Genomic DNA, 21127 nt, shown 5'->3' with positions numbered 1-21127 from the left:
TGCACCCAACACCTGCGGGGAGTGGGTGTTTCTGACCCTGATTCAGAGAGCAATGGCTGCAATGAGCCAACCTGGGAAAGGGGGCGGGAACTGAGTACAGAATCCTGGGTCTCAGAGCAGCTCCCCCGGGGGCGGGGCAGCCCCTAGGCGATTGCGCGCATTGCGTGCATTGCACCTGCATTTCTGTCCCTCACCTGCCATGCATGTGGCTGGCGCGTATCTCTGTAATGTGCGGGTGAGCTGTCCGAACGCATCCCCTGGAGAGGGCAGCGGTCGGGAGAGGAGAGTGGGGAGGTGCTGGGGAGGGAGTTGTGATCTCAGGGGATTAAAAAGCAATTTGACCATGAAATGACTCCCTGGGGTCTGGCAGCTACACAGGGAGGAGGGCAGAACTTAGTGTTGCTTCAGAATTGCTATTCTCTGCTCCCCAGCACTCGGGCTGGGCGGCCCTGGGTCTCCCTGGGCTGGTCTGTGATGGCTGCTGCCTGCCCTCATTCCTGTGATGCTCAAGTCACAGGACTTGAACTTGAAAGAGGCCTGCATTAGTACGGCATTTGGATCTGTATGGTTCAGCAAGGGTTTTTTTGTTTTTGTTTTTGTTTTTTTTTTTTTGTATTTTTTGAATTTATTTGTATTTAGTTGAAAGGCAGAACAGCAGAGAAAGGGAGAGACAGAGAGACAAAGAGAGAGAGCCCTTCCACTCATTGGTTCATTCCTGGAGTTATGAGCTCAGTCCTGGTCTCGCGTGGGGACGGCAGGGACCCACCTACTTAAGCCGTCATCTGCTGCCTCCTGGAGTGTGCATTCGCAGGAAGCAGAATCGGAAGCAGAGGAGCCAGACTCAAACCAGATACACGACGCCGGCTTCCCGGGCAGTGGCTTAACCCGGTGCATCTCAGTTCATCACAGCAGAAACGGGGGTCCTTCTTGAACTTCACGTGGTACCTTCTTCCTAGGCCTACACCTGCTCTGAGACAAGAGCAGGGCCCATCGGATAGCAGTCAGGTTGAGGCTTTGTTCTAAGTCCCTCCCTTGGCTGGGACTATTTAACCCTCAGCATCACCCCGTGAGAAGGAGCAGAGAGGGCAGGGACTACCCATGGCCACATGGCTCCTCTGCTTCAAAAGCGGGGTTAGAACCAGGCTGCGGAATTAGAACATTTTCTCAGCCCGCGTTCCCCCGGAGGCCCCGTTCCACGCGCCCAGCACGCGCTGTGCGGGTGTCTGTCATAGACCCGATGATGCTGGGGGACAGGGACGGAGCAGGGCGTACTTGTTGGTTGTCCCCTTCATGTCCACTGTGTGTCCTCTGAAGCAGAGGCCAGGAGCTCGCTCAGTCCTGCACCCTGGGGACCCAGCGTGGCACTTGGCACGTGGCAACTGCTCAAGAATGCCCTGGTAACAAAAGGACTTGATCTTGAACTTCCCTTTCGGGGAAGTGCACATCAGTCGGTGCACATCAGGAAGAAGCCATGGGAGAAGCTGAGAGGCGTGAGTCTGCAGACTCGGGCAGGATGCCAGCGACTTGCTTGATGCTGAGTGTGAGTGGTGAGCAGAGGCCGGCCCCCGAAGCTGGAGGGCTTGGTTATGTCCAGATGGGCACTTCCTCTTCTGCCCAGTGGCGGTGACCACATCACCGGGAGGCTGCGTGGCAGCGTGGTCCACAGCAGCCTGTGCTGCAATCCTGGATCTACCACTGATTTTCTTTCGACCTCAGTGTGTCTTCTGTACAATGGGTTTGTTACGGGGACGAAGTGAGTTGCACAGTGAAAAGCATTGTGCTTGGTCACAGACCTCAAGAAGCGATAGCCGAGCACATCTTACATTTGCAAGGTCACTGTCCCAGCCGGATCCTCACACAGCCTGGTGAGGCTGAGTCCACGAATGAGCGGGGCTTCGGTCACCGGCTTAGAGGGGGGCGGAGCAAGAGCAGGCTCAGGCTTCTGATGCGACACCCCGTCGCCTTCGTGTCCTTGGGGGGACGCAGGTTTTCCTTAATTCTTTTCAAAGATTGATTGATTGATTTTGAAAGTAGCGTGACAGAGAGGAAGAGGCAGAGAGAGAAAGAGATCTTCCATCCACTAGCCAGAGTGGTTGGGGCTGGGCCAGGCCGAATCCAGGAGCCTGAAATTCCGTCTGGCTCTCTCATGTGGGTGCAGCGGCCCAAGCACTTGGCCCACTGCACTGTGCTGTCCCAGGCGCATAGGCACGGAGCTGGATCAGAAGCAGAGCAGTGGGGACTCGAGCCTGGCGCTCATATGGGTTGCCGGCATCACAAGCAGCGTCTTAGCCCACTGAGCCACGTTGCTGGCTGACTATTTTTTGTCTGATTCTCTAAACATAATTTAATAAAGTGAAGTTCCCATAACATCAGTTAAGCATTTGAAAGTGAACAATTTGGGGCTGGTGCGGTGGCATAGAGGGTAAAGCTGCCTCCTACAGCGCCAGCATCCCATATGGGCTCTGGTTCAAGTTCTGACTGCTCCACTTCCGATCCAGCTCTCTGCTATGGCCTGAGAAAGCAGTGGAGGATGGCCCAAGTCCTTGGGCCCCTGCACCCATGTGGGAGACACAGAAGAAGCTCCTGACTTTGGATGGGCACAGCTCCGGCCTTTGCAGCCATCTGGGGAATGAACCGGTACATGGAAAATCTCTCTCTCTTTCTCTCTGCCTCTGCCTCTCTGTAGCTCTGCTTTTCCAAATAATAAAATAAATAAATCTTTAAAAAAAGAAGAAGAAGAAAGAAAGTGAACAATTCAGCGGCGTTGAGTGCACTGTCGGGGTTGGGCAGCTCCCACCTCTGTCAGGTTCCGAGGCATTCCCGGCACCCTGTCCCCCCTCCCCAGTGCCCCAGCCTGGGACAGTCACGAGTTTGCCTCCCAGCTCTGTGGCATCCCCTGTCCGGGATCTTCCCCACACTTGTACTCTTACATTTCATAGCCTTGGGCAGCTGGTTTCTTGCGTAATGTTGTACAATTTCAGTTTCAAACTTCCTTCCTTTTTCGGACGGAATAATATCCCAGTGTGTGGATACCGCATGATTGGTTCATTCACTCATCTGCTGATGGAACTTGGGATATGTGCATTGGTTGGTGATTGTGAGCCATCCTGCTGTGTTTGATCACCAGATTTCAGTTCCTTTTTTTTTTTTTTTTTAAGATTTATTTATTTGGAAGTTACAGAGAGGCAGAGAGAAAGAGAGAGAGAGAGAGAGAGAGAGAGAGAGAGAGAGAGAGGTCTTCCATCTGCTGGTTCACTCCCCAGTTGGCTGCAATGGCCTGAGTTGTGCCAATCCAAAGCCAGAAGCCAGAAGCTTCTCCTGGTCACCCATGTGGGTGCAGGGGTCCAAGCACTTGGGCCATCTTCCCCTGCTTTCCCAGGCCATAGCAGAGAACTGGATTGGAAGCAGAGCAGCTGGGACTCGAACCGGCACCCATATGGGATGCCAGCACTGCAGGCAGTGGCTTTACCCGCTATGCCACAGCCCTGGCCCCAGCAACGGGAGTTTTTTAACAGCCATGTGTACCTGTGTGCGTGCACACATGCACACGCATATGCCTTGTGACACTCATCCCAGCCTTTCTGCTGCTTGCTGTGCAGCTGGGAGGCGGCACCTGGAGGGTGTGTGTGAACCTCCTCTGAGGTTTGGGCTTTCTTTCCCAGCGCAGTCATGGGTGAAGTCGTCTCCATGATGCACCGTGCAGCTGAAGCGCAGTGCATCTTCTAGTGCTTAATTCTTGATGCCAGGTACCACGTTTTACAGTTTTAGTTTCTTTTTTAAAGTTTTATTTATTTTCATTGTATTTGAAAGATAGGGAGACAGATACAGAGACACCTTCCATCTGCTGGTTCACTCCCCAAATGCCCACAACAGCCAGGGCTGGGCCAGGCTAAGCCAGGAGCCAGGAGCTCCATCTGGGTCTCCCATGCAGGGTCCTAAGGACCTGAGCCATCACCTGCTTCTCCTGTAGTGCACATTAGCAGGGAGCCGGATCGGAAGTGGAGGAGCTGGGACTCAAACCGATATGGGATGGGGGTTATCTCGAGCAGCGATTTAACCACCGTGCCAAATGCCCACCCCATTCGATGCTTTGGGAAAAGTGTTTCCTTCAGCTCTGAGTGTGTGGTCAGGCCCTGCACCTTTCGGTCAGTGAGGCAGTCACAGCGTGTTTCGATGTGCTGTGTGGAGAATGCTGGTGGTGGTAGGGGGACCCAGGAGAACAGCATAAAGGTCAGACCGCCTCCTAGGGTGACAGCTGTCCCTCAGCCTCCTTATCATTCCACGCCATGGCTCCCTCTTCCATTCCACTCTGAGTAACCCTAACAGGCCTGGAAAGTCTCCACCAGGTGAGCCTCCGAGCTCCAGCCATTGCCGTCAGCAGGGTGTTAGAACATGTACTTTGCAGATCCAATGCAGGCCTGGGTTTGAATCCAAACCTGGCCACTTCCTGGCTTGTGACCTTGGACAGATGACATAACCTTCCCCCAACAGAATGACCATGATGACCATGACTTGATGCCTAAGCTTGTGATGTGCTCAGCAGAGTGCCTGGCCCAGGGTTCCGTTCTGTGGTTGCCGTTCCTGGGTCCCATTCCTCCTTCCTTCATGCTCCGGCCACTTTGGATGCCATGGCTAAACTGATGGGCTCCCCTGCTAGTAGGATGTCATGTAAACAGTGTCTCAGAAGGGTACCGGGTGCTTCTGGGACACAGGGCTGGGACGGCCACCTTGGATGGGGGGGTGGACCCCACATTCCTGGAGGCTGAAAAGAAGTTTACCTGGCAGAGAGGGGCCGCTGGCCTTCCCCGTGCAGGACTCAGGGCGGGCAGAGGCAATGGCATCTCAGACAAGGGGAGCAGCGTGGTCCGAGGTGCCCTGCTGGGTGTGCGGGTGCAGGCTGGCAGAAGCAGGCATGTGTTCAGGGTCAAACCTCAGGCTGCCTTGCTACATAAGGAGTTAGGATTGGACTTGAGGTTAGGGTCTGCTTTGGTGTGCAGAGGAGTTCCTTGGGCTTCTGTACCCTGCGGAACTGGCCAGTCCCATGGCAACAAGGCAGGCGGGAACACCCGTGGGATTTGGATAGCTCAGCATGGGAGTGATGTCCCCCCACCCCGTGGCCAACCTGCAGCCCCGAAGGGCACGAGGCCTCCCCAAGGCAAGGCCAGCTTCGTGAGACTGTTCACTGGGCCCAAGGAGAGCACGGAGGATTCCCAGCCAAAGGGACACCTGAGGGAGGGACGAGGTGCCATGGGCAGCCCCCAGCCCCTGCTGCTGTTGCTGGGACACAGCAAGGGTCCCAGGGATGTCTGAATGCATCCGTGCACACAGACACTTGTGCACACACACACTTGTACACACACGCATGCACACAGACACTTGTGCACACACTCTTGTACACGCACATGCAGACACTTGTACACATACTCTTGTGCAAACCAACATTTGTACACACATGCACGCATGCATGCACACAGACACTTGTGCACAGACACTTGTATGCACATACACACAGACTTGTATACACACGTACACACACTTGTGTACACGCATGCATACACAGTTGTGCACACACACGTACACACATACACACAGACATTTGTATGCTCACAAAGTTGTGCACTCACGCTTGTATACATATGCATGCACACAGACACTTGTACACACACACTTGTATGCACACACATGCAGACTTGTATATACATATGTACACACACTTATACACACAGTTGTGCACACACACATGCACACAGACATGTTTTGCTCTGGACAGAAATTAATATTCCATGTGTACAAGCCAATGCTTGACCCACAGGGCACCACCCTGTCCCTCAGTAGCTCCCGCTACAGAGGCGCCTTCCTGCGGTGCCACACAGCCGGATAGGCTGTCCTTGGTGCCGGATCCCTCCCCATCCTGGCACATAGGTGGCTGGGATTGTCACCAGCCTCGTCAGTCCACTCCTGACCTGAGCAGCCCTGAGCTCTCTCCTCCCGCAAGACGGCTACTAGCCATGCTTTCCCTAGACAGGTGACCCCATGCAGAGCACCCGTGGGGACTCAGACAAAGGGAACGGTTGTGCGTGCCCCTTCCCTGCTGATTGCTGGCTGTGTGACTGCGGGCAAGTCGGGGCATCTCTAGGCCTCAGTTCCCATGGTGGCAAGCCGAGATCCCGATCCGCATTTGAGTGTTCGGGGTTGGGACAATGCAGCCGCCATGCTGAGCGCTCGGCAGGCGTGAGCGCAGTGTGAGTAAACTGGACGCAGGCTTGCTTTTCCTCCCGTCTGGGAGCAGCTGCCAAAGGGCTCTTGACATTTCCACTCAGCAGGAGCTCTGGGAGAAAGACCTTGAAGAACTGGCTGTGGTGTATGACCTTGAGTAAGATCCGGGCTCTCTGAATGCGGCTAAGCACAGGGGTCACGCCCCCACTACCAGTGCCAGGTCCCAGCTGCACGCATGGCAGGAAAAAGCCATCCAGAGGCCGTCACTCTGCAAGATGGGCAGCCCCCAGCGCGCTCAGGCCTGGGAAGGAGCGCCTGTGCCGGGGGCAGTGGTCGCTGGCGGACCTCCACGGAGGGCTGAGCTGAGCCCAGCAGAGCCTGCCTGGGTCCTGCACATTCTGGGGAGCCAAGCATTCCCAGACCTGGAGAAAAGTCTGAGCTGCACAGGGGCTGCGCTTTGAAACTTAAAGTCCAGGACTCCGAGGCCCTGGGCATGGGACGCGTGGAGACAGAGCTTCGATGCGGTCAGCAAACAGCGGCGAAACCGCCTGTTTTTTCCAAAGGAAACCAAAATAGAAAACAGACAAAAGCAAAAAAAAGGAGGCCTTGGGTGGTTTACTTCTTCACTGTTGGGTGGAAAACGCCTCGTTGTTTGTGTGGCGTCTCCACCGGGGCGGAGGCTCCGAGACGTCACTTCCTTTAAAGAACGGTTTTTGTTCAAAAAAGCCAGCATTGGCATGTGCAGCTGGTTGCCGATCCCTTCCTGCGGCCGAAGAAGGATGTTAAAAAACAAAAACAAAAAAACAAAATCCGCCTGTGACCGGCATGCCCAGGGACAAGAATATCCGCTCCCTGGCCCTGCGGAGAGGATGGAGCACGCCTTACACGGAGGACACTGCACACCCACGGTCTCCCTGGAGAGTTCGGAGCGCGCCTTACAAGGAGGGCGCTGCTCACCCACAGTCTCCCTTTGGTTTGCTCATGGGAAGACGGCAGCAGCAGAGCGGCAGTGGGGACCCTGCCGGAGCATTCCAGCTCCGTGCTTCCGTGCTTTGAAGAGCGTCCAATAGTCCTGGCCCATTCTGCAACGTGCAAGCCGAGACCCTGAAAACAAGACAGTGAGGACAGTGTGCTCACTCAGCAACACCTTGAGTCTGTTCCGTGCCAGGCACCGTTGTCTCCGTTAGTTCTGGGCTTCAAAGGAAAATGCCATCAGGGAGGACTGCACCCCCTGGGGAGCTGGCCCTAGAACCCTTCAATCAGCCAGCCAGCCAGCCATGAATCCATCCACCCATGCATGCATCCATCCATCCTTGAATCCATGAATCCATTCATCCATTCATCCATCCCTTCGTCCATGCATCCATCCATCCAAGCATGCATCCATCCACGTGCACACGCATCCTTCCACCCATCCACGCATCATTCACTCATCCACACCTTACTGAACCACTTCAACAGGTCAACCACCTAGGAACACAGATGATGAACAGGGACTTGTGGTGTTTACAATCTGCTAGGGCAGGCAGATAAAACTAAAGAAAGCAAATCAATGAGGCGATTTCAGAGTGAAAAGACCAGGCAGGTCAACAGTGGGGGTGGTTGGGCAAGTCTCTCTGATGAGGTGAAGAGGCCCTGAATCGAGGGAAGAACCGGTGCACGCAGGGGGCTGGCAGGACATTCCTGGCCTAGGGAGCAGCAAGCACCAAGGCCTTGAGGTGGAAGTGGGCACGGCGTGGGGCAGCTGACACGGGGTCCGGAGTGGCAGGTGGTACTGGTGCTTAGTAAGCGGGTGGAGGCCAAAAGGAGGTCTCAGGCCCCAGGGGCTGGGAAGTGCTCAGTGGCAGGTGGCTGATGCTCCTAGAAGCCTCACCCTGGAGCACCTGCCAGGGGCTTGGCCATTGTGGAATGAAGCCCACGTGGGCTCCTGCCCACACCATGGGGGCAGCTACTGCTGGGGGTCTTCTGAGCCCTGACTTCCACCTTGACCCATGGATCCAGGCTCGGGGTGGGGATGGGCAGGCCAGAGTGCAGCTCTGCCTTTACCTCAAACCTCTGTCGCTGCATCCAGGACTGGACACGGGCCCACGTGACCTTGTGCTGGCTCTGGGAAGGTAACCGAGAGCGCAGAGGCCAGCAGCCGCACTGGGCCACACCACACTCACCCGCCCCTCTGCAGGCCTGCCGGACCCTGGACTCTGAGTTAGGCGGTGGGAGCTCAGGGCTCCTCTCTGGTCCTCGAAGGAGGAGGGGGTGTGTGAAGGGGACCAGGGCATTCACCCCCTCATGGCGAGGGTGGCACTTGGAACACTGGGCTCTGATGCCGGAGCTGGAGTCCAGCAGGGCCGCGGATTGCAGGCCCCTCCCGGGGATGTGTGGGGCTGGAAGGCAGACACTGGGCCTGCTTGGCTTCCCCGCAGGGAGCACCTGGGGCCCATCCCTTGCAGCGTGCTGGAGAGGCAGCCCGGAGCATGCTGAGGGCACCGTCCTGGGGCCCAGCCCTGGCTTCCTTGTCTCCTGGTGTCATGAGCTTGCACAATCCGCCCCACCTCTTTCTCAGGGTGAAACAGGAGTTGCATGGGTGAGCACCACAATCCTGCCATGCACCCAAGACTCCAAAGCTCAGTGGCCTCAGGCACCACTGATTTTCCTGTTCCAGGGCCGGGTGGGCCCAGACCCAGGTATTGAGCTCCAGGCTCCAGCTGCGGCTTGGGATTGGGTCTGATCCAATTGGCTTTCTTCCTTCTTGGAGCTGCAGTGGCCTAGGGTCTGGGATCTGCTGTGTGTGTCTATCTGTGTGTCTGTCTGTCTGTCTTGTGAGGCCCAGACCAGAGGGGCAGTGGCTACGGAAACACATTCTTCTGACAGCAACAGACCACAGGGCAAGAGGGCTCCCAGCCCCCGGCACAAGGCACAGCCAGACCTCTACTCTGGCGTCCCATTGGTCAAAGCAGGTCACATGGCCACATCAACGGGGTGGGCAGCCCCTCTGCCCACGGGGCGTGCTAAGTGATTCTTTTATCGGGAGCTGCCACTCAGGCTCTCGCCACGGTGCGGTGCGGGACATTGACCGTGACCGCAGCTCATCCTCCTGGGCCTTCCCTTGGGGCCTTGCACAGCACGCAGTCGGGGGAGGGAGGCCCCTGGAGCTGAGGGCTGGGCCAGGCCACCGGCTCTGGCTCTCAGCCCTGAGCCACCAGGACCGGGCACCACTCCCAGTGTGGTTTCCATGAACTGGCAGCAGTCCTTGGGGTAATTGCGGCTTACTCCGGCTTTGTCAGTAGGAAGTCAAGGCCAGAGGGGAGAGGCCCGTAGCTGAGGTCACCCAGCCAGGGCCAAGGAGGCTGCCCGTAGCTCTCAGACCCATAGCTGGTGTCTGTTCCTTTTAGGTTAGGAGGACAGGGAGCATTCGCCCCCGAGCCAGGATGTGCAGCCTCTGCAGCGGGCCAGGTGCGCTTCCCGGGCAAATCCTGTTGTTGAACTTGGCTGGTGCCGCGTGGTTGGTGAATGGCAGGAAAGCCGTTTTCCCGTGGCAGCCCGCCTGGGCAGGGGACGCTATTTCTATACATCCTCCAGGACAAAGCCTCCCGGGACTGTGACCCTCGCCTTCCTCTGCCCCTGGCTCTGAAGCCAGAGCAAGTCTGGGGCCCCGAGGCCTGCAGGATTTCCTGGCCAGTCCCCGCAGTGCAGAGAGCATCAGCAGGGTCCGCGCCTGGGCCGGCAACCGGTTCCCCACTTCTCTCCTTTTGAGAAGCAAGCGGGGAGGCCAGTACCCACTTCATGCTGAGAAAAACCAGACCACCGGACCCCATGGCCCTCCCTGCAGCTCCTCTCCTGGTGCCCCAGGGCTGGGAGACCCGGAAGCCTCTGTCTGCCTGCATCCTCACAGCGGGCAGGACGGGGCGTGGACCGTCAGTTACTGGGCTTCTCCCACACAGCCGGCACTCTGTAGCCAGAATTGCAAGGGAGTGACAGGACAGGAGAGAACGTGCCGTGGATCAGCCAGAGTTAGAGAGAGAAGAAGAGAGGGAGAGATTTTTCCATCCACTGGTTCACTCCCCAAATAGCCGCAACAGCCAGGGCTGAGCCAATCTGAAGCCAGGAGCCTGGAGTTTCATCTGGGTCTCCCATGAGGGTGCAGGGGCCCCGAGCACTTGGGCCATTTTTTGCTGCTTTCCCAGGTCATTAGCAGGGAGCTGGGATGGGAAGTGGGGCAGCCGGGAAAGGAACCGGCACTTGTAATATGGGATACATCACGGGTGGTGGCTTCCCCTAGGCTAATTTTTAAGTTGTTTGTTGTGTGTGGCCTGGGAATGTCATCAACATCGAAGTGGCCCTTGGCAGAGAAGAGTCCCCACCCTGGAACATTCCGCAGATTCTCCGCCCTGGATGGGCCTGGTGTCCACACGTGGGTGTGCCGCAGTCCGGTCCGGAACTCTTCCTTCAAAGTCATCTTCATTCAGGGCTCCTCTCCTGGGTGGTTTGGGCGGGGCCTGTCTGAGGCAGGGGGCTGGACAAAACAACCCTCGGCCACTCCGGGTGGGGATGTGCTCCCAGACAAGTGACTCCAGGAGCCGGTAGTGATGGGGCCTGGGCTTGGGGGCGCCCTGGCTGCTGGGGAGGGGGCTTTGGGGACAGCAGCAATGGCTGTGTCTCCTGCCAGTCACAGGAATGCAGAGAACCTGGCTGTGTGTGTGTGTGTGTGCACACTCATGTGTGTGTTGGGTTCTTTAAAACCGTTAATTGTCGGGGTGAAAATATTTTCACACATTGACTCTCCGGGAGAAGGTTATTACTGAGCACACTGGCAGCCCCGTGGAAGTCAAACGGCCTCAGTCAACACGCAACTCCTAATTAATAGAGGTTCATGCTGCTCGCGGGCACGGCGGCGGAAGTAATTATCATGATTTAATTGACTTTTCTCCCCTCTGTTATGCACTCTGCTTTTTCCATTTTCTTGAGCTGGGAAGCTTTCTTTCCCACCATCCCCCCCTTTCTCTCTCTCTTTTTCTCTATACGCAGACTGTCTCGCACACCAGTCTTTGGTTTGTCCAACCTTAATATCGTAAATATTGTGACAGCAAAAATCTCTGTGTTGCTGGAAAGTCCAGGGCCTATGCTGGTGGCTTGCTTGCCACAAGGGCTCTGGGGGTTTGTTCAGGTACAGTCACACCCAGCATCGCTTGTCTGGCAAAAAGAGGAGTCCGTTTGCTCTGAGATTTTGCCTTTCGTGAGCTCCTGGGGACTGTAGGATGCACGGGGCCACCTGCACCTCTGCCCCTCAAGGGAAGCGGCGGGCAGGGTACAGCCAGGCCCTGGGAAAATCCAGGAGGGGAATGGGCACCTCGTGGCACAAGGAAACTGCGGCATTTTCTTTCTCTCTCCCTCTCTCCCCCCCATCTCTCCCTCTCTCTCTTTCTCTCCCTTCCTCTCTCTCTCTCTCTCTCAGCAGCCTCGCCCAGGGTGGCTCATTGGCTCTTGGTCTCCTAACTGGTGTCGAAGCACCTGCTGACTGCTCTGAGACCTCCTGTGGTTCCAGTTCCGCTTCGCCCCATCCACAGGCGGATGCCTCCGCCCACTGGACCTCCCCCCACACCGGGCCTCCGCCCCCCCCCCCCCAGGCCTCTGCCCCTCCAGGCCTCAGCCCACCGGGCCTCTATCCCACAGACCTCCCCTGCATTATGCCTCCCCTCCCACCAGGCTTCCGCCCCCCCCCCAGGCCTTCGCCCACCGGGGCTCCCCCCCCACTGGGCCTCCAACCGCCAGGCCTCCCACCCCAGAATATCCCTTACACTGCTGAGGTCGGGGTCAGCCTTCCCTGCTGCCATCAGCCTTGGCAAGTGGACAGAGGGACTGTGGCAGGTGCCACCATAGCACTCCAGAGCTAGATGGCGTGGGTTCAAATCCTGGCTTGGCCATATACCTGGGCAAGTTACTTAAGGCTTTTGGGCCATGGTATTCTTCTCTGCACCATGACAGCATGGCTTCCTAGGTTGTGGGGAAAGACAAACAGGCTCAAGGTTGTGACTGCCAGACAAGCACTCGATCCAGGGTTGACCTTCGTGGGGGCAACAGGTGGTGCAGCCGCCTGGGCCTGAGGAGCGAGTGGGAGAAGTGGAGTCTGCAGGGAGCCAAGAGATCACAGAGTCCAGCCCTCTCGCTGGGCACGCGGGACCACTGGCCCACGCAGAGGGCTCGTAACCCATCTTGAAGGTCACACAGTTTGGACTCCCACGGCACTGGACTCTCACAGAGCTAAAGTGAAGGCCGGGACATTTCCTGCGGTCTCACTGGAGATTCCTGAGAGTGCTTAGCTTCCATTAGAACACGACAGAGGACACCGGGTAGAAGCAGAGGTGCCCCTGGGATTGCTCTGCTCCTTGGCTTCGTCCTCGGCTGGGAGGCCAGTTAAGGTCTCGGCTTGTCCCGGTGCGGCATCTTCGCTGGTCCTCTGCCCAGACCACTGCTGTATTGTCTTCTTAGACACTCAGCGTCCTGATCTGAAAACTGGATATGCTCTCCCGACTGAGAGACTCAGAAGGACAGGGACGGCCGCTGCTCCGCCTCCTCTTCCTCTTCCTCATCCCAGGCTGGCACGTGGTCTAGCATGCAGTGCACTTAGGCAGAAAGTTCTAGAAATGAGCTAGATGACTCCGGAAGGTAGTAGTGAGGAATCCAGAGGGTGGGCAGCTGCATGCTGAGAGGCGGGGCCACCACTGTCCCCTCCCAAACTCTCCGTGGCATTTAACGGCCAGTGTGATTGAATCAAGATGTGATCGGGTTGTCAGGGGTCTGCCTTCACTGTCTTGGGAGTGAGTGGGCTTCTGGATGCTTCCAAAAGGATGCTTCCCGCCCCTCCCTCTGTCTTGTGTGCTCTCTTGCCCTCCCTCCTTCTGCCACGGGGTGAGGCGGGCACCTCGCTGTGGGGATTTCTCCAGTGCTGTGGGACGGTAAGTTGCTTTTCTGTATAAACTCCGCAGCCTGTGCTGGTCTGTTTGCGCAGCAGGAAGTGAACTAAGATAACCCAGAGAACCCCTCCTTAGCCATGGTTTGCTTTCTGTGGTTTCAGTTCCCCACAGTCATTATGGTCTGGAAACATGCAGTGGCAAATTCCGGAAATAAACAATCCATAAGATCCAGATCGCTTGCCGTTCTGAGGAGCGTGCAGAAGTCTCACTCCCGGCCACAGTGGGACCAGGCCGGGTGCCGCGCCTGCTCGCCTGTCACTCAGTAGCCATCGTGGCCACCAGACAGACGGTCATGGTAGCACAATGCTGGTGTTCATGGAGCCCTTATTCTATTTAATAATAACCGCAAAACACAAAAGTAGGGACGCTGGCAATTCAGATGGATTGCCAATGACCAGAGTTCGCCTTGCATTTTTTTTAAAGATTTATTTGAAAGGCAAAGTAACAGAGAAGGAGAGACAGACAGAGAGAGATTGAGAGAGAGAGAGATCTTCTATCTACTGGTTCACTCCCCTCAAGTAACCTAAATACCCAGGGTGGGGCCAGGCTGAGGCCAGGATCTTAGAACTCTATCCGGGTCTCTCTCTCTCTCTCTCTCTCTCTTTTTTTTTTTTTTTTTTGGACAGGCAGAGTTAGACAGTGAGAGAGAGACAGAGAGAAAGGTCTTCCTTACGTTGGTTCACCCCCCAAATGGCTGCTACGGCCGGCGCTGTGCCGATCCAAAGGCAGGAGCCAGGTGTTTCTCCTGGTCTCCCATGTGGTTACAGAGCCCAAGGACTTGGGCCATCCTCCACTGCCCTCCTGGGCCACAGCAGAGAGCTGGACAACCAGGACAGAACCGGTGCCCCAACCGGGACTAGAACCCAGTGTGCTGGCGCCACATGCGGAGGATTAGCCTAGCGAGCCGCAGCACCAGCTCAGGTCTCTCTTATGAGTGGGAGGGGGTGCAAGCACTTGGGCCACCTTCCACTGCTTTCCCAGGTACATTAGCAGGGAGCTGGATGGGAAGTGGAGCAGCCAGGACTCGAACTGGTGTGCGTGTGGGATGCCTGGATCTCAGGCAGCGGCTCCCCCGGCGCTGGCCCCAGTTCTTCCTTTGTGTCCTCTCACATGACCACAATGAAGGATGAGTACAGTGCAATGAGAGAGAGAGAGAGAGAGAGAGAGAGTTCACATAGCTTTTATGCAGTATGTTGCTGTAATTGTCACATTTTATAATTAATTGCTGTTCCCTTACTGAGCCTAATTTACAAATTAAACTTTATTGTGGGTATATATGGAGAGGAAAATGCGTAGCCTCAGTAGGGCTTGGTGCTATTCCAGTCTCAGGAGTCCATGGGGGGGTCTTGGAAGCTCCTCCCCACAGATAAGGGAAGACACAGGAACCGAGAATGAGCCGAGGAGACGGGGTACTCTGTGCTGGGGTGGCCCCGGGGGACGGGCCGACCTCTGCTTTGGGGAAGACTTGGGAGTGGACGCCAGACCAGTGGGGGTTGAGAAGTGAGTGGGAGGTGTAGAAAGGAGGTGTAGACAGCTCCTATGAGAATTCTGGCTGTGAACAGCAGGAGAAAGAGGATCGAAGGAGTGTGGGTGGGGTGGAGTGAGTGATGGAGAGGCCAGCGTGTGTGTGTGTGCGCATATGTGTGTGCATGTGTGTGTTTTCACATGTGTGCATGCGTGTATATGCATTTGCACGTGTGTGTGCGTGCATGAGTGTGTATGTGTGTTTGCATATGTGCATGCATGTGTGTATGCATTTGCACATGTGTGTGCATGCATGAGTGTGTGTTTGCACATATGTGCATGCATGTGTGTGTATGCATTTGCACATGCGTGTGTGTGCATGAGTGTGTGTGTGTGTGTGTGTGTGTGGCATGTATGGATGGGACAGGCCAGCCCCCGGGGTGGCAGGTGCTCCATCAACGCCTGTCCTGATTTGAGCCCTTCTGGCCCAGCCCTGAGGCTCTCAGGCATCCTTGCTGATGGCTGAGAGCCCGAGGTGCTGTTGGTGCTGTAAGAGGCGGACTTCTGAGCTCAGTGGTTAGCGCAGCACAGGCGGCAGCAGCAGCAGCAGCTGGCAGAAGTGTTCACTGGAGAGAAAGGGGGTGGCGTTCCACGTGGTAGCGAGGGCTTCTCTCCCGCCAGCCTCTGAAACCAGGCATCCACCTCCTGCCTTCAGGGCTTAGCCCGGATCCTCAGGCTTCCCTTCCCAGTGCCTTTGCATCCTTGGGGGAGGGGGGCGCTCCTCAGGCTGCACCCACTCCTAGCTGTCACCATTTAACCTCCCACTGTTGGAGTCGTGGTTGTGTCTTTGCCTCGGCCACTAGTTGCCCACCCACCCTTCACCTTTGAGGATACCCTGGCCTCGTTGGGGCCCTGAGCACTGGCCCTTGGGCCGGATGGGAGTGGGCACAGGGGATGTGGTGGCCTCCTTGTCTCTGGGGAAACCCAGCCATAGTGGGAAAGTGGCGGTGGCAGCGGTGGTGGTGGCAGGATACAGGGGAAGTGGGCCCGCTGCTCCAACCTGACACCTCCGGGGCCATCCTGGCTGCCCCTGACCTCCAAACAAAGGCGGCCCTTGGCCTGGGGCTGTGGGAAGCTGGGACCTGACAATGGGAGGAAGGAGAAAGCTGGGAGATAACGCCCAGGGCCCGTGGGGCTGTGCCTGGAGTTCTGGTGTTGGCTCCTGACAGCCAGCAAGAGAGCTGGAAATGGCTGATTTGAGTGGTGGCTGTTAGTGTTGAGATAACTCCCCTTTCAGGGGATTCTGCCACCAGCCATGCATTCCGACACTCATCCCCTGGCATTTATTGGGAACAGTGGGCTGCGTGGTACTGGGAGTCTCATCACCAGCTGCACCCCCATCCTCCCTCTCCCCTTCCCTGGTCCTGGACAGGGACACTAAACACAGGGTCACTGTTCAGGGCTTGAAAACCCTGCTGTAGACTCAGGGACTGGCTCCGCCCCTAGGGGATGGGCATGAGTCAGGGTGCAGCGCCGCGAGAGGGGTTCCCCCAGCCCCTCCATTGCTGCTGCATCTCCCAGACCAAAAGGCCCTGGAAGGCGTCAGGTAGAGTCTAACCCTTACGTAGTCCTGTCCATGGGGACTGTCACCATTTACCCTAGGACATCCTACCAGGTGGGGCTAATTTTTATCCCCACTTCACAGTTGAGGGCACAGGGGCCCAGCCAAGTTAAGTGAGTGACCCACTAGGAAGGAGGCAGCTGAGGGTGGGGGGTGACTCCAGCACCTGGTTGTCACGGATACTGCATACGGGGCTGGGGGAGGGCCTGACTGTCAGGTCCCCGGGCACCAGCAGAGGCAGGCTGCTCCCGGGACAGGGCTGGTGTGCCTGGCTTGATGGGTCCACGTGGGACCCCCTCCTCTGTGAGTCTCAGGGTCTGGCCGTGTCCCTAACAGCTTCAGGCATGAGGCCAGTTCAGCCCTTGCACTTGATGAATCTGCTTGGTGGATCCTCTTCATCCCCGTCTACACAGCAGGGATCCTGCTGGGAGTGTTCCTGCTGGTGCGCGCTCTGTTGCAGTCCTTAGTGTGGGCGGCCCTCGATGGCAGGGGTGGGGTGGAGTCAGCAGAGCGCTTGCCCTCCCTCTGCCCGGCTCCTGGTGTCTGCAGATCCCCTGTACGGTGGAGGGGAGGTCCTTGAGGCCTTCGAAGGACTTCTGCAGTTCGGCAGCTTCCATGGCAGGGTAGGAATGGTGAGCTCATGCCTGTGGCTTGAGCTGTCATCAATGTGAGGACGATTCCTGAATTTTGCCAGACCTCTTTCCTGCACTCCAGACCTGCACCACCAGTGCCCGGATGTCCCACGGGCACCTCAGGGACAGAGCAGCTTCCGGCGCTCCCTTCCAGGGAATCCTCCTGACTCTCTCTTCCCCCTCCCCCATCCTCAGGTCTTCCCCACTCTCTCTCCCAAACACAGGAGAGGAGGACCCCACCCCCTTCTTGCCACCCGTCCCTCATCAAAGCCCCCTCTCAGGCAGACACTGGGGTGCTCACATCCCATGTCAGAGTGCCTGGGTTCAAACCCCAGCTCTGCTCCCAATCCCAGCTTCCCGCTGATGTGCATCAGGTGATGGCTCAGGTCCCTGCCACCCACTTGGGAGACCGGAATTGAGTTCCTGGGCCCTGGCTTTGGCCTGGCTTCAGCCCTGGCTGCTACAAGTATTTGGGGAGTGAACCAGCAAATGGGAGATCTCTCTCTCTGCTTTGCAAATGAAAAAAGAAAAGTGAATTAATTAATACATCTCTCCTCTTGCTTCTCCCACCAATCAACTGCCTCTACTGTAATAATTTTTTAAGACATATCATAAGTTTGTTTAAAATTTTATTGGCTTTATTTTTTTTTAGGTCAGTTTCAAGTTTACAAAAAAAAAATCAAGAAGTACAGCTCTCAAATACACCCGCCTCCCAACAGACACGTGGTTTCCCCTTCTATTTACATCTTGGATGACTGGGATGCTTTTGTTACAACTGAGCTGATGCTGATACATTTTGTAGTGTAGCTCCTGGGCAGTGTAAGGAGCGGGAGACCTGTGTCTGCTGTTGCTGTCTCAGCGGTTTCACCCCACAAATTCCCTGCACCTGCTCTGTTCATCCCTCCCTGCTCCCCTCCCCCAGGCCCTTCAGAATCACTGCTCTTTTTCCTGCCTCTGGTTTTGCCATGATTGGAATCAGACCTGCGCATCCTCCCCCGACAGGCTTCTTTTACTCTCCAGTATGCATTTCCGTTTCCCTCTGTCTTTTTGCATATGATAGCTCATTTCTTTTCATCGCTGAATATGAATTCTGCTGTCTGAATGGCCAGGGTTTGTTTATCCATTCACCTGTTGAGGGACATCTTGGAAGCTAGGGCTTTTCTGGCAGTCTGTGCTGAAAGCTGCCGCAGACATTGGTGTGCAAGTTTCTTTTAAAAACTTTTATCTTGGATGCTGGAAAGGCAGAGAGAGAGAGAGGTCTCCTATCCACTGGTTCACTCCCCAGATGGCCACAATGGCCAGAGCTGGGCTGAGCTGGAGCCAGGAGCTTCTCCCACGTGGGTGCAGGGGCCTAGGTACTTGGGTCATCTTCCAGTGCTTTCCCAGGTGAATTAGCAAGGAGCTGGATTGAAAGTGGAGCAGCCGGGTCTCAAACGGGCCCCTCTATGGGATACTGACATTGTAGGAGGCGGCTTAACTCCCTACGCCATAGCGCTGGCCCTGGAAATTCAGATTTTTCCCCCCAAGAGCTCTTTCCCAGTGGTGAAATATTGTCGATCCAATTCACCATTTCAAAAACTGCCACTGTGCCGACACAGAGCTGCGGTCTCCCAGGCACTGGGTTCCGGCTCTGGCTGCGAGTGGAGGAAACAGCAAAGCACAGAGGCCCCCTGGGGGTGCCTGTCCGTCCCACCCCGTCAGACTTGCTGAAAGGCCGGCTCCCGCTCAGGAACTGATGAAAAGCTAATGCGTGCTCCGAGCTGTGGGCTCAGGCCGACAGAGCCGGGGCCGGAGGACCGGCGCCAGGACTTAGCAGTGCACCAGAACGGACTGTGATGTTGCACTTCCTGCTTGCTTGACCTTGTGATCAAGGTCCCTCGGCCAGGCCCCAGCAAGCCTCAGGGGAACCTGGACCAACCTTGGCTTTGGAACCCTGGCTCCCACTGTGCTTGTTTGTAGTCCGCTATCCACCCCCGGCTCCGGCCTTCGCTCACATCTGGCCACTGAGTGCTTGCTATGCCCTGTGCTCTGGGGAGCCAGGGACAAGGTCTCTCCCATGAGAGCTGGCCTGCTGCAGGGCACATGGCAGCAGGTGAACCGCGACCTGCCGTCTCGCAGGGTCCGGCTACAGTGGCCGGTGGGGTGGAGCCCCGGCCCTGGTCTGGAGAGGCCTCTCTGAGGAGGGGACATCTGGGAAGACACCTGAGTGTCTGAGTGGAGGGAGCCAAGCTGAGGCCCTGGATAAGAGAGATTCCAGGCAGGGCGAGCCAGTGCCACAGCCCCGACGTGGAACTGCTCAGGGTTCAAGGGGCAGAGGAGAGATGCTGGGTCCAGGAGGATGAGGACATGGGGGCAGCGAGCAGAGGCCATCCCTGCCCCGTTGCAGTGCCTGGGAGGTGCTGGCCGTGTGGCCATGCCCTTGACTCACGGCCCAGACATCTGCTCGGGTCCTCCATTCGTGACACGCCCCCTTCAGATGAGGCCAGGGGCGGCACACGGTAAAGCCCAAGTCTGCGTCCGGAGGGGTTGAACCCAAGCCATCTGGCCCCCGCGGTCCCCTTCCCATCCCCTTGGGGCCTGTATTTCCAGCACCCATGTGTCCATGCCTGGAGTGAATGAACGACTCTTGCGAGTGTCCCTCTGAGTGGGGACGGCTGCGTTCCTAACCTCTGCTCCCTCTCCTGCCCTCATCCCCCCACTCTGCCTGTCCACCCCAGCCCAATTCTATTCCCAACCCTCTGCCCACGACCCTCCAATTCCACCCTCCCCAGCCCCCCAGGAGTTCGCAACTGTGAGCTGCTTCTCTGTAGCTTCTCTGGGCAGTGAGGAGGAATCCTGGCACAACGCTGCCTAGAGACTTACTCTGCGGTGTGGGCATATTGTCAACTCCAGGCCTCAGTTTTCTCATCTGGAAAATGGGAACAGTCATAGCACTTGCCTCCAAGGTGGATCCAGACAGCCCAGAAGTAGGTCCTGAGGCAGGCCTACGTGGAGGAAGAGTTTATGGAGGGTGATTCGCAGTAAGGGCATTAAGGGAGCAGGGCAGGGGAGGAGGAGAAGGCAAGCAAGGGGGTGACTCCTGGCACCGTCCCCCAGAGGGCCGGGTCTGTTTCAATTTGAGACGGGAGGGCTGGGCTTCCGCCCTCCCATAGCCCAGCCATGGGCTCGGGGCCACCGAGGGTAAGGGAGGCATGAAAGTTCCCAGGTGCTTCTGGCTCCCTGTGCAGGGGAGTGGGGAGCTCCAGGAGCTCCAAGGTAGTCCCTGGTGACAGTGGTCAGCACAGTCCCTGTCCTGAAGGCGCACACGGAGCCGAGCCGGAGAGCTATGGGGTGGGGGGGGGACACCAGGGCAGCTGCAGGGGGAAGCTCCTTGCCCGGCCCAGGGTGAGCATGCAGCGCTGGACAGGTCATGGAGAGAAGGTTCCCGGGAGGTTAGGACGCCTTGGCGAACGTGCGCGTTCATTTGTGATTTCACGCTGGTGGGAAGCCGCGGGGCTGTGGGCCCATGGCTTGGACCCTGCTCCCCGGGCTGCCATCCTGCCCTCGCGCTCTGCTCCACCCCTGCCTCTCTCTGCCTTGCTCATCTGCCTCACTGCTTCCAGGGGCCAAGACAGCACCATCAGGGCACCGAGTCCACAGGCAGGGGGATGGTAATGGGGGCAAAGCTCAGGGATCCATAAGGGGACGGGGTGAGGGGCTTTGGCCAGCAGTGAGCAGGCAGGGGGCAGGGCAGGTGGGTAGCCACCCACCAACCACGGCTGTCCAGGGTGGCCAAGGGGACATGGTGTGTGGCGTCCCTGGCTCCTTCCATGGCCTGGAACTGGGTTCTGCTGTCCCAAGCATACTCCCCACGCTCCTGAATGCCACTCAGGGCACGCAGCTGTCCTTGGTTCCTGGCAGAGCTGGGAGTGGAGCCCACAGCTCAGAGCCACCCTGAGTGCACAGGCCCGGTGGGAGCAAGCCCCATCCAAGGCCATCCTGGGCTTTGTCCATGAGAAACGGATGTGCTACCCTGGCCAATTCCTCCGTGGGGAGAAAACTCCCGAGACCGGCCACAACTGTCAGGGAACCTGGAGCAGGGTTATGGGAGGCTCAGTTTACCCAACTGTGCAGTGGGATTGAATGTACAGAACTGACTGCACCACGCTTATGGAAAGGGCTCCATGCAGTCCTGGCTGGGTACCACCTCGGTCTCCATCAAGGATGAGGGGCCAGGTCAGCACCTG

General features: G+C 57.2%; 1 protein-coding gene across 3 annotated transcripts in view; it reads left to right on the top strand.

The window, feature by feature from the left end:
• Positions 1–21127, top strand: part of TSPAN18 (tetraspanin 18) — a 166182-nt gene that overhangs the window by 74191 nt on the left and 70864 nt on the right. The window lies entirely within an intron of this gene.

The sequence above is a fragment of the Oryctolagus cuniculus genome, chromosome 1, assembly GCF_051225735.1.
Source record: "Oryctolagus cuniculus isolate XC-2025 breed Fujian yellow rabbit chromosome 1, ASM5122573v1, whole genome shotgun sequence".
NCBI lineage: Eukaryota > Metazoa > Chordata > Mammalia > Lagomorpha > Leporidae > Oryctolagus > Oryctolagus cuniculus.
The sequence above is the reverse complement of the archived record's forward strand: the minus strand, read 5'-3'. Positions and strand labels throughout refer to the sequence as shown.